Below are 15,050 nucleotides of genomic sequence, written 5' to 3'. Positions count from 1 at the left end.
GTTGTATAGGTGGTAATATACTATTGAGAGTCTGAAGTTCCGCCATACTTTGGCACATCAGGCATTTTAAACCACTTCGGGATTAATTCTGGTTCCGCACTTGTAACACCCCATAAATTTGAATCTGTTATGGATGCATTAAATGAGTATTAATGTGATGCTTATCAATTGGTTATGATAATAAGCGTATAAGGCATATCATAAGTGATTTGGGGTCCAAGGAGAGACCTAAGTCTAAGCCAAGTTGGAAAATTTCATGATAGACTAAAATTTCAAATGCGACGCACAAGATCAAACTTTGCACGAGCATATCTACATTTATATAAGGTGTTATGTGATACACAACCTATCAAATGAAAGATCTTTTAGTGTAGTTTCTAACGCTTCAGACCGTTCATCATTTGGACACTCCTACCGGTAGTTATAACCAAATTACCAAAATCTAGCAAAATTTTACACTACCGCGCTGCCCCATACGTCGCCCCATGCGACACAGCTGTGTAGATTAACAAAGCACCTACAAATTTTGTTTCTAGACACATATTTCATTACCGCACTGCCCAATGTGCCGCGGCTGTGCAAGTCTTGATTTTTTTAACCCTACCCTATTTTGATATAAAACCTTCGGGGGTTATTTTTCCCACTTCATTTGGATGGATTTTAGGGTTTTCCTCCACTCTCTCAAGACCTCCAACCCCTCCCATCTTCAAGGTAAGCAATATCTATTATCTTGTTGTGAATTCCATCATTTATACGCTAGCATTGATGAAATCTACACATAAAATAGTTAGATCTTCAAGGGATTTCTTCAAGAACTCAAAGGAGCGTTTTGCAAGATTTCTTCCAAAAAGGTAATCCTACACCCTTAAACTTACATGTATGGATTTATTAAGGGAATATGAGTATGAATAAGTATTGGAACCTTTGGTATGGTGATTTGAAACCATAAGTTCCCAATTTAATTACACAACTATTATAGAGATTGAAAGATGTTTATTTAATGGAACTATGTTGGTTGGGTGTGGATGGATGGTCATATATGTGATTTTGGAAGTTATAAATTGGTTAATCATGATGGTGGGATAAATTGTTAATGAATGGTGGTAGTTAGATGAACTAATTATATGGTGATGAGATGTAGAGAATTATGCCTACAAGGTATTTGATAATATGCCTAAATGGCTTATTTTATGGAATTTGTTACTAATATTGGGTTCCATTGGATGTTGCTATTGTAGATTGAATGTTCTTAGTATTGTGGATCATAGTAGTATCACTAAGGGACGAAATTGAGGTATGTGAGGCTAACTCTCTTTACGTTTGGGAATGTCTATGATTCTCCCTACGTCCCATTCATTATGACTATTACTAGTTTCCTCAGAAAGTGATTATGACTTAGTTTCATGAATAGTTGTAGAACTTCTATTCTCTAGCTTCGTAACTCATTCATGACTTTCATTCTAAACGTTGTGAAGTTAGTGCACAATCAATAGACTTGGGTTTGATGCCCATGAGTCTTAGTCTAGATTACTCAGCATGTCATAAATAGTTGAAGTTTCAGTTTTCCATAATTAGTTCTTGAATACATGTCTCAGTCTAGTTCTATTTAGCATTCGAGTATCGTGTAAGTCAATATGATTCAGCATTTCAGTATCATGTATTGCAGTATGATTCTTAGTTCCTGATTTTAAATCCCTGGATGTTGAACCCTTGTATTTGGGCCTGAGGCCGCAGTTAATCCTTTATGCATCTTTGCGCCTGAGGCCGCAATTTATGCTTTATGCATCTTTGGGCCTGAGGCCGCAGTTATATATACGTATACTTGGGCCCGAGGCTGCAGTTTGTGCACATATATATATTGGGCCTGAGGCCGCAGTTTAATGTTCAGATAAATAGGTTGTTAATCATTCAGAAGAGGGAGTATTCATATCCTTACTTCCTTTGTTTATTTCAGTTATCAGTTATTAGTTATCAGTTATCAGTCATCAACTATCAGTTATCATTTCAGTTTCAGTTTCAACAGTTATAATTTCAGTTATCAATTATCAATTCTCAGTTATCAGCTCAGTATTAGTTTCAACATTTATAATTCTTTCTTTCAGTTGCTTTACATACCATTGCAATTCGAATATACTGATATCCCTTTTTGCCCGGGGCCTGCATTTCATGATGTAGGTAATGTTTTACAGGTTGATGATTTAGAGCGCTAGAATTCTCGTACCAGCTATTTGGTGATCTCCAGTTCTTTTGGGGCATTATCATTACCTTACAGATTTCAGTATTTTCAGACAGTCAGTATTTTCAGTACTTCATTAGAGGCTTCATAGACTAGAGTAATAGTTAGACAGAGTCGCAGGCTTTTTATATTACGCTATTTTGGCTACAAATATGTTTCAGAATTGTATTAGTATTTCCGTACTTTAATTTTTATCATTCAGACTTTCAGTATATCAGCATGCGTTAATTTATTTTCCGCATTTAGTATGTTATGATATCACATGTTGATTCAGCCAGCCAGTTGATTCGCTCGGTCACATGTAGTCAGGCACCGAGTGCTTTGTTACGTCCAGGCCTAGGTCGGGGCGTGACAAAGCTTGGCATCAGAGTGCTAGATTCAAGAGTCCTAGGGAGTCTATGAAGCCGTGTCTAGTGGAGTTTCCTTTATATGTGTGTGCCGACCACTCATATAAATGGTTAACTGTGAAGACATCCAGGATTGTCTCATCTTTTTCTACTCTAGATCGTGCCATGAAACTTAGAGCAATAGGTAATCTTCTCTTACTATCGAATTCCAAACGTATTGAATGCCCAAACGACAGGCAAAAAAAGTCTAAGGTTCCAGAAAGTATGATTTGCCTATTGTGGTATTACTATGGAGTATATGTTGGTATCATATGAGATTTGAGAGGATGTTGAAAGTGGGATGCAATGGATAGTAGTACAGATTAGAGCATAACCTTATTAGAAAGCACAAAAGTAGTCATTATGTTTTATGGTTATCAGTTACCAATTATACAGTCTTTCAGTTAGCAGGTTTATGGTTATTCAATATACCAGTTATTTGTTATTCAGTTACCAGATCTCCAATTTTCAGTGCATCAAAATTTCTGGAGACTTGTGAGTATACATTGATGCATATGGATGCTCAAAGAAAATGTAAGTAACAGTGATTATAGCAAAATCTTCACATGTTTTAGGGATTAAGACCCAAGACTTGCCGGATAGTGCATGAAGTGATTTATTAGATATGTATGGTAGTGTATTCGTATGTCAGACCCCACGGTGTAACAGGTTAAGAATTCAACTGTAGCGGGCATAGAATTGCTCACTATAGTTTTGGACAGAAAAAAGCCTAAGAAAAATATAGCTAAGAATAATATGATGTACGAAATGAGAACTAAGAGCGGGTGACATTGAATTTTAGGGAATGATTTTAAGTTGTTTAGATTTATTCAAATCAGAACTAGAAAGTACCATGTTAGTGAATTTGTATACGAAGTGGCTATTATTGTGAGATAAAATATATGACAGTTCCCCTTCACATGATGTGACTATGAGTTAGGCCGGAGGTTTATAGTATGAAGTGATTTTGAAGTGTATAGAAAGCTTGAGGTTAGATATTCCAATTTTGTTTAAGACAGATGAAATTTCCCTAAGTGTGATCCATGTGCAGCTCAAAAAAAATGATAGTGTACGACAAAATAATATGGTCAGATGATGAGGGAAGTTAGGATAAACCTTATGCTTCATTTTAGTTATTCAAAGCAGAGCAAGAAAATATGATGCTAACAGGTGGTTAGTAAAAGAATAGTAAATACAGTGAATTAGTAATTTCAGCAGAGCTAGTAGAAGTAAGATTTGATTCACTTAGCCAGGTTAAATCTAGTGAGTGGATGATAGTTTGAAATATCGAACATGTGTTAGAACCCAAAGAGTTTAAGTTAAACCCAAAGTACAGTGACAATGGAAAAATAATTAGCTAACAGTGAGAGAGCTCTATAGAAGAATAGCCTTTAGGAATTATCGAAATGTGGTTTCTCCAAGACTGACAGTGTGGGCATAGTTAAATTATTAAGATTGTGTATGATAGTTGTGAATACATTAGATTTTCGTTATGTGAATAATTTAGTTTTTCCTAGCTAAGAAGTAAGTTGGAAGATGAGTCGTCATCGACGTAGAGTGCAAAGATTTGCATAAAATAAGGAAAGTTATTCAGATCCCAATAAAAAGAGAAGGATCCGCAAGTATAAGACCTTTGGTCTAAGGGGTGATGTGAAATTTTTTAGTAAGTCCAGTTAGAGATTTGAAACCCAAATATTTGGCATGGGATATGAAAAAGAAAATCAGTTCAGTAATGAGGAAAAATTATATAATTACCACAAGGATATATCTAGCATGTGTAAGAAACAAAAAGTGAGTAGACTGATCACCGAAATTAGTTATTGATGATAAAGTGATCACAGAAAAGCTATAAAATCTTGCCCAGATATGTATTACGAGGTAGTGCCATTGCACGAGACTCTAATATTCCGAGTAGTGGTCAGAGGCTTAGCTCACATCAATACTATAAGTGCTTTCAGGAAGTGCTTAAGAATATAATCAAGTGTGAGAAATATAATTCATGATTGAGGTAGATAAGAGAACTCTAGTAAAAGAAGTTCATCGCTTAGCCCAACTAGGAGTTCAATTTGCGTACTACAAAGATAGTAGTGTTGTTGTGTAGAACAGGACATGTTCCTCCTTAGTAGCCGAAGTGAAGGAGAAACGGTTTGATGATCCATACTTGTAGCTGAAAGAGGGGATTCACAATGCATAAGACGATGGCTTTTGAACAAAAGGGAGATGATGATATTTTGAGGTACCAGGATAGATTGTGTGTTCCAACCATAGATGGACTTAGCGATAAAGAAAGATGTTAGAAGCCTAAAATTCCAGGTATTCTCTCCACCTGGGTTTTCCAAAGATGTATCATGATCTTAAGGAGATTTATTAGTGGAACGACATGAAAAAGAAAGTTGCAGACTTGGTGTCCAGGTGTCTGAATTGTCAGCAAGTGAAAGTTGAGTAGCAGAAAACCAAGTGTTTTATCTCAAAACACACATCCTTTAGTGGAGATGGTAAATATGGACCTTATAATAGGATTATCTCGCTCATTTTGAAAGCATGATTTTTATGGGCGAAGGTGTAGATTGCCAATTAGTTGGTTCGAAGTTGGCGAAGTGGAGTTGCTGGGACCAGATTTGATCAATCAGTCTATGGAGAAGATCAAGTTGATTCAAGAGAGCATTTGAAGACAGCTCAAAGTCGCCAAAAGTCCTATTCAAACATGCAATATAGAGACCTAGAGTTTCAAGTTGATGATTGGGTGTTTCTAAAAGTTTCGCCTATGAAAGGTGTTATAAGATTTGGGAAGAAAGGAAAGCTCAATCCCAAATACACCGGCCCATATATGATCCTATGAAGGATTGGGTGAGTAGCTTATGAGTTAGAATTTCCACCATAATTAGCGGTTGTATACCAGTAGTTCACGTTTCATGTTATAACATTCAAGTTTCTAGTATTCAAATCTCATGTCATGATATTTGTGTTTTCAGTATTCAGATCTCATGTTAGAACATTCAAGTTAGTTCAGTACTCAGATACTCATGTCAGTCTAGTACTCAGATATTCCAGCTTAATACTCAGATATTGATGTGAGTTCATTGATCAGATATTCACGTTAGTTCAGCACTCAATTATTCGTGCCAGTTCAGTATTCATATATCCATGTTAGTTTAGATTTCACGTATCCATAACAGACAAGTGTTCATGTATATGTATCATGTTATGCGTATTATTATGCCCTATGGAGCTAGTGTTATGCTCTGTTAGTTGGTAGGTATTTTGGAGAAATGCCGAAGGTATCTAACCTTCTCATCCAGACTTTATATTACAATCTCCATGTCTTTCAGTTTTTAGTGAGTTTACAATTTAGTAGCCATTCAGTCTAGTACCTATTCAATTCAGTATCTCATCAGTTTAGTAATCGTGTATTCATTTAGTTTAGTATGCAAGTGTTAATGAAAGTTCATGTTCCCACCAGACCCATTTAAGGTCCGGAGTTAGCCGAAGATACAACTAGGATAATCATTCGAGGACGAATGATCCCAAGGAGGAAATAATGTAACACCCCATAAATTTGAATAAGTTATGGATGCATTAAATAAGTATTAATATTATTCTTATCAATTGGTTATGATAATAAGTGTACGAAGCATATCATAAGTGATTTGGGGGTCCAAGGAGAGACCTAAGTCTAAGCCAAGTTGGAAAATTTCATGATAGACTAAAATTCCAAATGAGCACGCACAAGACCAAACTTTGTATGAGCATATTTACATTTATATAAGGTGTTATGTGATACACAACCTATAAAATGAAAGATCTTCGAGTCTAGTTTCTAACGCTTTATACCGTTCGTCATTTGGACACTCCTACCAGAAGTTATAACCAAATTACCAAAAGCTGGCAAACTTTTACACTACTGCGCCGCCCCATGCGGCGCGACTGTGTAGATTAATAGAGCGCCTCCAAATTTCGTTTCTAGATACATATTTCATTACCGCGCTGCCCCACACGCCACACCATGGACTGCGATTGTGCAAATCTTGTTTCTTTAACCCGACCCTATTTTGATATAAAACCTTCAGGGGTTATTTTTCCCACTTTATTTGGACGGATTTTAGGGTTTTCCTCCACTCTCTCAAGACCTCCAACCCCTCCCATCTTCAAGGTAAGCAATCCCCATTATCTTGCTATGAATTCCATCACTTATACACTAGTATTGATGAAATCTACACATAAAATACTTAGATCATCAAGGGATTTCTTTAAGAACTCAAAGGAGGGTTTTGCAAGATTTCTTCCAAAAAGATAATCCTACATGTATGGATTTATTAAGGGAATATGAGTATGAATAAGTATTGGAACTCTTAGTATGGTGATTGGAAACCATAAGTTCCCAATTTAATTACACAACTATTATAGAGATTGAAAGATATTTATTTAATGGAACTTTATTGGTTGGGTGTGGATGGATGGTCATATATGTGATTTTGGAAGTTATAAATTGGTTAATCATGATGGTGGGATAAATTGTTGATAAATGGTGGTAGTTAGATGAACTAATTATATGGTGATGAGATGTAGAGATTTATGCCTACAAGGTATTTGATAATATGCCTAAATGGCTTATGTTATGGAATTTGTTACTAATATTGGGTTCCATTAGATGTTGCTATTGTAGATTGAAGGTTCTTAATATTGTGTATCATTGTAGTATCACTATGGGGCGAAATTGAGGTATGTGAGGCTAACTCTCTTTATGTTTGGGAATGTCTATGATTCTCCCTACGTCCCATTCATTATGACTATTACTAGTTTCCTCAGAAAGTGATTATGCCTTAGTTCCATGAATAGTCGTAGAACTTCTATTCTCTAGCTTCATAACTCATTCATGACTTTCATTCTAAACGTTGTGAAATCAGTGCACAATCAATATAGACTTGGGTTTGATGCCCATGAGTCTCAGTCTAGATTACTCAGCATGTCATAAATAGTTGAAGTTTTAGTTTTCCATAATTAGTTCATGAATACATGTCTCAGTCTAGTTCTATTTAGCATTCGAGTATCGTGTAACTCAATATGATTCAGCATTTCAGTATCATGTATTGCAGTATGATTCTTAGTTCCTAATTTTAAATCCCTGAATTTGAACCCCTGTATTTGGGCCTGAGGCCGTAGTTAATGTTTTTTGCATCTTTGGGCCTGAGGCCGCAGTTATGTATACGTATACTTGGGCCCGAGGCCGTAGTTTGTGCACATATATATTGGGCCTGAGGCCGTAGTTTAATATTCAGATAAACAGGTTGTTCATCATTCAGAAGAGGGAGTATTCATATCCTTACTTCCTTTGTTCAGTTCAGTTATCAACTATCATTTCAGTTATCAGTTATTAGTTATCAGTTATCAACTATCAGTTATCATTTCAGTTTCAATTTACACAGTTATAATTTCAGTTATCAATTATCAAGTCTCAGTTATCAGCTCAGTATTAGTTTCAATATTTATAATTCTTTCTTTCAGTTGCTTTACATACCAGTGCAATTCAAATTTACTGATGTCCCTTTTTGCCCGGGGCCTGCATCTCATGATATAGGTAATGTTTTACAAGTTGATGATTTAGAGCACTAGGATTCTCGTACAAGCTATTTGGTGATCCCCAGTTCTTTTGGGGCATTATCATTACCTTACAGTCTTCAATATTTTCAAACAGTCAGTATTTTCAGTACTTTATTAGAGGCTTCATAGACTAGAGTAATAGTTAGACAGAATCACAGGCTTTTCATATTAAGCTATTTTGGCTACAAATATGTTTTAGAATTGTATTAGTATTTACGCGCTTTGATTTTTATCATTCAGACTTTCAGTATATCAACATGTGTTATTTTGTATTCCGCATTTAGTATGTTATGATATCACATGATAATTCAGCAACCAGTTGGTTCGCTCAGTCACATGTAGTCAGGCACCGAGTGTCGTGTTACGTCCAGGCCCATGTTCGGGGTGTGACAACACTTGGCTTGTACAGAAAATAAGTATAATTCTTTGAGTCCGAACCTTTTAGCACTGGTGGTGCGCCCTAGATTTGGTCCATGTGGGCGTTTACTTCCCTTATAAACCGTAAGAGTTCATTCTTGAAGGGATCATTTTCGTTATTGGGGCCGAATTCGCTCTCCCAGCCCTATAGGATCCAACTTAGCCCTTTGGGGTGTTGTTGTCGACCCTCTGCGTTGTTTCATTCGCGAGAGCGCCGGGAGGAATTGGATCTCATCTATTCGCATTATTCGAAGCCCCCGACAACGTCTGCTTCAACTCCGTCATAACCTTATCCTATCGCGTGAGGTGGCCTAGAATGATCGCTTGTTGTTCTTGCAGGACCCTTACCGCATCAACGACATGTTCCTCCTCAACATCATCGGGAATTATCTCCCGAACATGTCGAGGATATTGCTTGTGATGCATTGGCGTGGCGTCATTCCTCTCATTGTGGGTGTCACTAATTGAGTCCTTGAAACGAGGCTGATCCCCTTGAACCTCGAGTTTGTTCTTGTTGTTAACACCATTATTTGCCATTTTTTATGATTTTTTCTAAGACAAAATAATCAAAACACGTTAGTAAAAATGGTAAGGATAAATTTAATTGCACAACTGTCTAGGCCTCATAGTGGGCACTAAACTGTTTACCTGTAAAATGGCACAGTTGAATTTATACGTGGTTTCTAGACAAGTGAATTAATTTGATCCAGAAATAATAAGATAATTGAAGAAATATGTAATTTGTTGAATGAGATGGCAGATTGATCATAATATACTCCTTGAATGTGCTGGCAGATTTGATTATAATTTGCTTCTGTAAATACAGTATAGTAGATATTTAGGAAAATATGTTAGAATTTATTCTAGGAAACTAGTTTAGATGTAATCCCTTGATTGAAGGATCTCATTAGAATTAGGGATTAATTAGCTGCTTTGATTGTACCTTCCGTCCTATAAATACTGTACAATTCTATGAATAAAGTATGCATTTTCTGTGTCCAAAGTTTCATGGTATTAGAGCGGGACTTTCCTCCCTAATACCTTATGGCCAAAACAGCCTTTCAAGGAGAGCGCCACTCTGCAACATCAATAAAAGCCGAAAGTTCTTCTCTTGAAGCTCCGGCAGAAAAAATGGTGACACATGGAGGCGTTTCCTCTCACATGTCCTTCCAACTAACTTCTCATCGATTAAACGGCAAGAACTATCTAGAATGGGCACAGTCCATAAAGCTTGAAATCGATGGTCGTGGAAATCTGGGACATCTAGATTGAGAGACGAAAAAGCCGGAAGTCGGAGATCCAAAGATGAATGCCTGGAGATTAGAGAACTCACTCGTGATTGCCTGGCTAATAAATTCCATGGATCCAATCATAGGTAAATCTTATCTTTTTCTACCCACTACTAGGGATGTGTGGGAAGCCGTTAGGGAGACATATTCTGATATAGAAAATGCTTCTCAGATATTTGATTTAAAAATTAAACTTTGGCAAGCTAAGTAGGGTGAGAGGGAAGTAACTGCTTTTTATAATGAAATGATGTCCATATGGCAGGAGTTAGATCAGTATTACAATGATAAATGTGAGTGCCCTTTCGATAGTGTGAAAGCAAGAAAAAGGAAAGAAAATAAGAGAGTTTACCTTTTCTTAGCAGGATTAAATCGTGAGTTTGATTAGGTCAGATCACGAATCCTAGGAAAAAACCCTCTGCCTTCACTTCGTGAAAACTTTTCTGAAATTAGGAGAGAGGAAACTAGGAGGAAAGTTATGTTAAAACCTGATTTGAACTTTGAACTAAAACCTGTTGTAGATGCTTCAGCACTTGCAACAGTGAAAAATGAAGATGATAAAAGGAAAAAGCCATGGTGCAATCATTGCAAAAAACACTGGCATACCCGTGAAACATGTTGGAAGATTCATGGGAAACTACCAAACTGGAAGAAAAAAGGAGTTGACAATCGGGGCTTCCAATCTCAACATGGTCAGGCCCTCCAAACAATCTATTTTGATCATGGGCAGTAACCTACTCCAGAAACATCTCCATTTACAAGGGAACAACTGGAACTTCTGCACAAACTCCTTCAATCTCCACAATTCCGATCTGGTGGACCAGATCCTTCTAATCTTTCTTGTTCTTTTGCTCAAACAGGTAATGTACCATCTGCGTTTCTTAGTGCCAACTCCAACCAAATAGATTCATGGATCATAGATTCATGAGCTAGTGATCACATGATAGGAAGTTCCAATTTTTTCTCTACTTACACTCTTTGTGCAAGGAATAATAAAATCAAGATAGCTGATGGTTCCTTCTCAGCAATCGCTGGAAAAGGAACTGCTAAACTATCACCATCTCTTACACTTCATGATATCCTTCATGCTCCGAAACTCTCATGCAATCTAATTTCAGTCAGTAAATTAACCCGTTCTTTGAACTGTCGTGCTATATTAGACTCTAATTTGTGTGAATTTTAGGACAAGGTCTCAGGAAAGATGATTGGTAGTGCTAGAGAATCTAGAGGTCTTTATTTCCTTGATAAGGGGGACAACCCGCAACAATTGAATCCTATTTGAACTCTAAAGTGTGTTTTGAATAAAGTCATGCTTTGGGACTATAGGCTTGGACAACCTAGTTTTTATTATTTAAGACATTTGTTACCTGAAATATTTGAAAATAAAAATCCGTCTTTTTTCCAATGTGAATTCTGTGAAATGGCTAAGCATCACCGATCTTTTTTTCCTTCTAAAAAATATCAGTATTGAAAACCTTTTATGATGATTCATAGTGATGTTTGGGGACCGTCTAGGATTTCAACAATGTTCGAAAAACGATGATTTATAACTTTCATTGATGATCATACTAGACTAAGTTGGGTTATTTATTAACGGACAAAAGTAAGGTTAAGAATGTGTTTGAAACTTTCTATATCATGGTGGAAACACGGTTTAATGAGAAAATCAAGATATTCCGATGTGATAATGGTCGTAACTTTTTTAATGAACAATTAGGAAGTTTTTTCAAAAAAACTGGAGTAGTACACCAAAGCTCTTGTCCAAATACTCCTCAACAAAATGGCATCGCAGAAAGGGAGAATAGGCACATTTTAGAGGTAACTAGAGCTTTAATGTTTACTAGTAGAGTTCCACAGTACCTTTGGGGAGAGGCTCTCTTGACTTCTACTTACCTTATTAATAGGATGCCATCTAGGATTCTGAAATTAAAAATACTTTTTAGTATTTTTAGAGAGAGTTTTCCTAGTTCTAAGTTAAGTACAGATTTGCCTTTGAAGGTTTTAGGGTGTACGATATTTGTTCATATTCATCCTCATAATCGTAGTAAACTCGAACCACGAACTAAGAAGTGTGTTTTTGTAGGATATGCTCCAAGTCAAAAGGGATATAACTGCTATGATCCACACACTAGGAAGATAATTGTCACAATGGATGTAACTTTCTTTGAGTCACAATTTTATTTTACTACTCATCTTCAGGGGGAGTATCATGCAAGTAAAGATTCGTCTTTTTAGGATATTAGGGAAACTAGACATCTCACAGATAAAGGACTAGATTTTACAATAAATACTGATGTGAGGGATCTAAGAGAAAATATAAATAAGTGTGATCCAAGAGATGGAAAGAAATGTGGTTCGAGAGATGAGGGGGACCTAATTGGCTTAAATGTTAAAAACCCTGATATCGAACCTGTAGAGACTTCAAATGACACAAATGAAAGCAGAGAACAAACAAAAGAAATATAGGTATATTCGAGAAGGAACTGAAATCAAGGGAAAAAGACTGAAGATTCTCAATACTATCACAAGTCTAATCCACATGACCTCACTGGAATTCAAAGTAATCTTCAAACAAAGTCAAATTTTAATTCCTTCTCAGATTTGAATCTTCCCATTGCAATACGCAAAGGTGCTAGAAATACTCCTGAACATTGTATTTCTATATTTCTGTCCTATGAAAAGTTATCTCCCAATTATTCCGCATTTATCTCACAACTTTCTACTGTGGAGATTCCAAAAAATGTGCAGGATGCTCTACGAGTTCCAGAGTGGAAGGAGGCTATTTTGGAAGAAATATGAGCTCTTGAAAAGAATGGGACATGGGAATTGGTGGATATACCAATGGGAAAGAAACCAATGGGTTGCAAGTGGGTCTTCACCACCAAATTCAGAGCAGATGGATCTTTGGAGAGGTATAAGGCCCGCTTAGTAGCTAAGGGATTCACACAAACATATGGCATTGACTATTTGGAGACGTTTGCTCCAGTAGCTAAGCTAAATTCAATTAGAGTCCTCTTGACAATCGCGATAAATCTTGACTGGCCTCTTCTACATCTGGATATTGTACATTTGTTTGGGGAAATAAGTAAGAAGCAAAATGTGGTGGCTCGAAGTAGTGCCGAGGCTGAGTATCGATCCATGTTGTGGCTCAAGAGACTTTTGGAAGAACTAAGAAGACCTATGAGTTTGCCAATAAAGTTGTACTGTGACAATAAGGCTGCCATAAGCATTGCCCATAATCTAGTTCAATATGATAGAACAAAGCATGTCGAAGTGGACAGACACTTTATTAAAGAGAAGATTGAAGATGGGCTGTGTGCGTGCCTTTTGTTCTAACAACTGAACAAGTTGTGGATATTTTCACAAAAGGTCTTTTTAGAACTACCTTTGAGTTTTTGTCCAGCAAGTTAGACATGTTCGATATTTACATGCCAACTTGAGGGGGAGTGTTGAGTGAGCTGGCAGATTGATCATAATCTGCTCCTTGAATGTGCTGGCAGATTTGATTATAATTTTCTTCTGTAAATATAGTACAGTAGATATTTAGGAAAATTTATTAGAATTTATTCTAGGAAATTAGTTTAGATGTAATCCCTTGATTGAAGGATCTCCTAAGAATTAGGGATTGATTAGCTACTTTGATTGTACCTATTGTGTGATGACCTTTGCATCACCTCGATTTGCGTGCACAGTCTGGGCGTGTAGCCGGAAAGCCTATATGTGAAAATCTATGAAAAAAATGATAAATTTTGACTATAAAATGAATTAATTTGACTTCAGTCAACGTTTTGGGTAAATGAACCCAGATCCATGATTTGACGGTTCCGGAGGGTCCGTAAGAAAATATGGGACTTGGGCGTTTGCCCGGAATCGAATTCCGAGGTCCCAAGCCCGAGAAATGAATTTTTAAAGAAAATTATTTTCTGAAATTGCTTAAAGGAATTTGAAATGAAATTTGATTAGAACATGATGGTATCGGGCCCGTATTTTAGTTCCGATGCCCGGTACAAGTCTTATATATGATTTAAGACGTTTATGTGGAATTTGGTGAAAAACGGATGTCATTTGACGTAATTCGGACCTAAATTGCTAAAATTGAAGTTTTAAGAAGTTTGAGAAAATTCTTTGATTTTGAGGTTTAATTCGTTGTTATTGAGGTTATTTTGGCGATTTGATCGCATGGATAAGTTTGTATGATGTCATTGAGTTAGTATGTATGTTTGGTTAGGAGCTCCGATGGCTCGGGTATGTTTCGGATGTGTTTCAGAAGGTTTTGGACTTAGGAAAAGTTGCAGGGTTTTTAGCTGTTGGTATTCTGGTATGCGCTTCTTCGCGTTCACGGGAGGACCCTCGCAAACGCGATGTGTTAATTTTTGTTGAAGGAAATTCCTTCTACGTGAACGCGTAGCCCAGGTCGCGATCGCGAGGCGCTGGGGGGTCTTTCCTTCGCGAACGCGGTCCTGGCCACACGAACGCGAAGGCTAATTGAGCTTGGGCAGGGGGTGGGGCATTTGACCTACGCGAACGCGATCCACTGCACGCGAACGCGAGGCTCGAGGAGTTTCTTCTCTGCGAAAGCGAGCCGCCTTCCGTGAACACGAAGTCCTAGCAGGCCTAACCCATCGCGAACGCGATGGAATTGTTGTGAACGCGAAGAGTAATTTCGCCCAGTTATTTTAAAAGTTCAGAAACAGTAGCATTATGGGACTTAGCCCAAATTTCATAACTTCTTCATCTCAACTCCAAATTGGGCGATTTTTGAAAGGGATCTCACTACCAATTCATAGGTATGTAATCTTAGACTCATTTTCTCTAATTTCCATTAACACCCATTAGATTTCTAGGCTTAAATCACGTTCTTAAGAGTAGAAAATTAGGGATTTGGGTAGAGTTAGGGCTTTTTGGTTAATTGTGATTTAGACCTCATTTTGGAGTCGAATTTCAAAACTAATTATATATTCGGGCTCGTGGGTGAATGGGTGATCGAGTTTTGGTCCGAACCTCGTGTTTTGACCAAGCGGTCAATTTTTGGATTTTTGGGAAGAATAATTAGAAGGCTATAATTAGGTATTGAAATTGGATTGTTTAGCATTCATTGATGTTATTAAGTCGATTATGTATAGATAC

This window comes from Nicotiana tabacum, chromosome 8 (assembly GCF_000715075.1).
Source record: "Nicotiana tabacum cultivar K326 chromosome 8, ASM71507v2, whole genome shotgun sequence".
Lineage (NCBI taxonomy): Eukaryota > Viridiplantae > Streptophyta > Magnoliopsida > Solanales > Solanaceae > Nicotiana > Nicotiana tabacum.
This window is presented reverse-complemented; position numbering follows the sequence as displayed.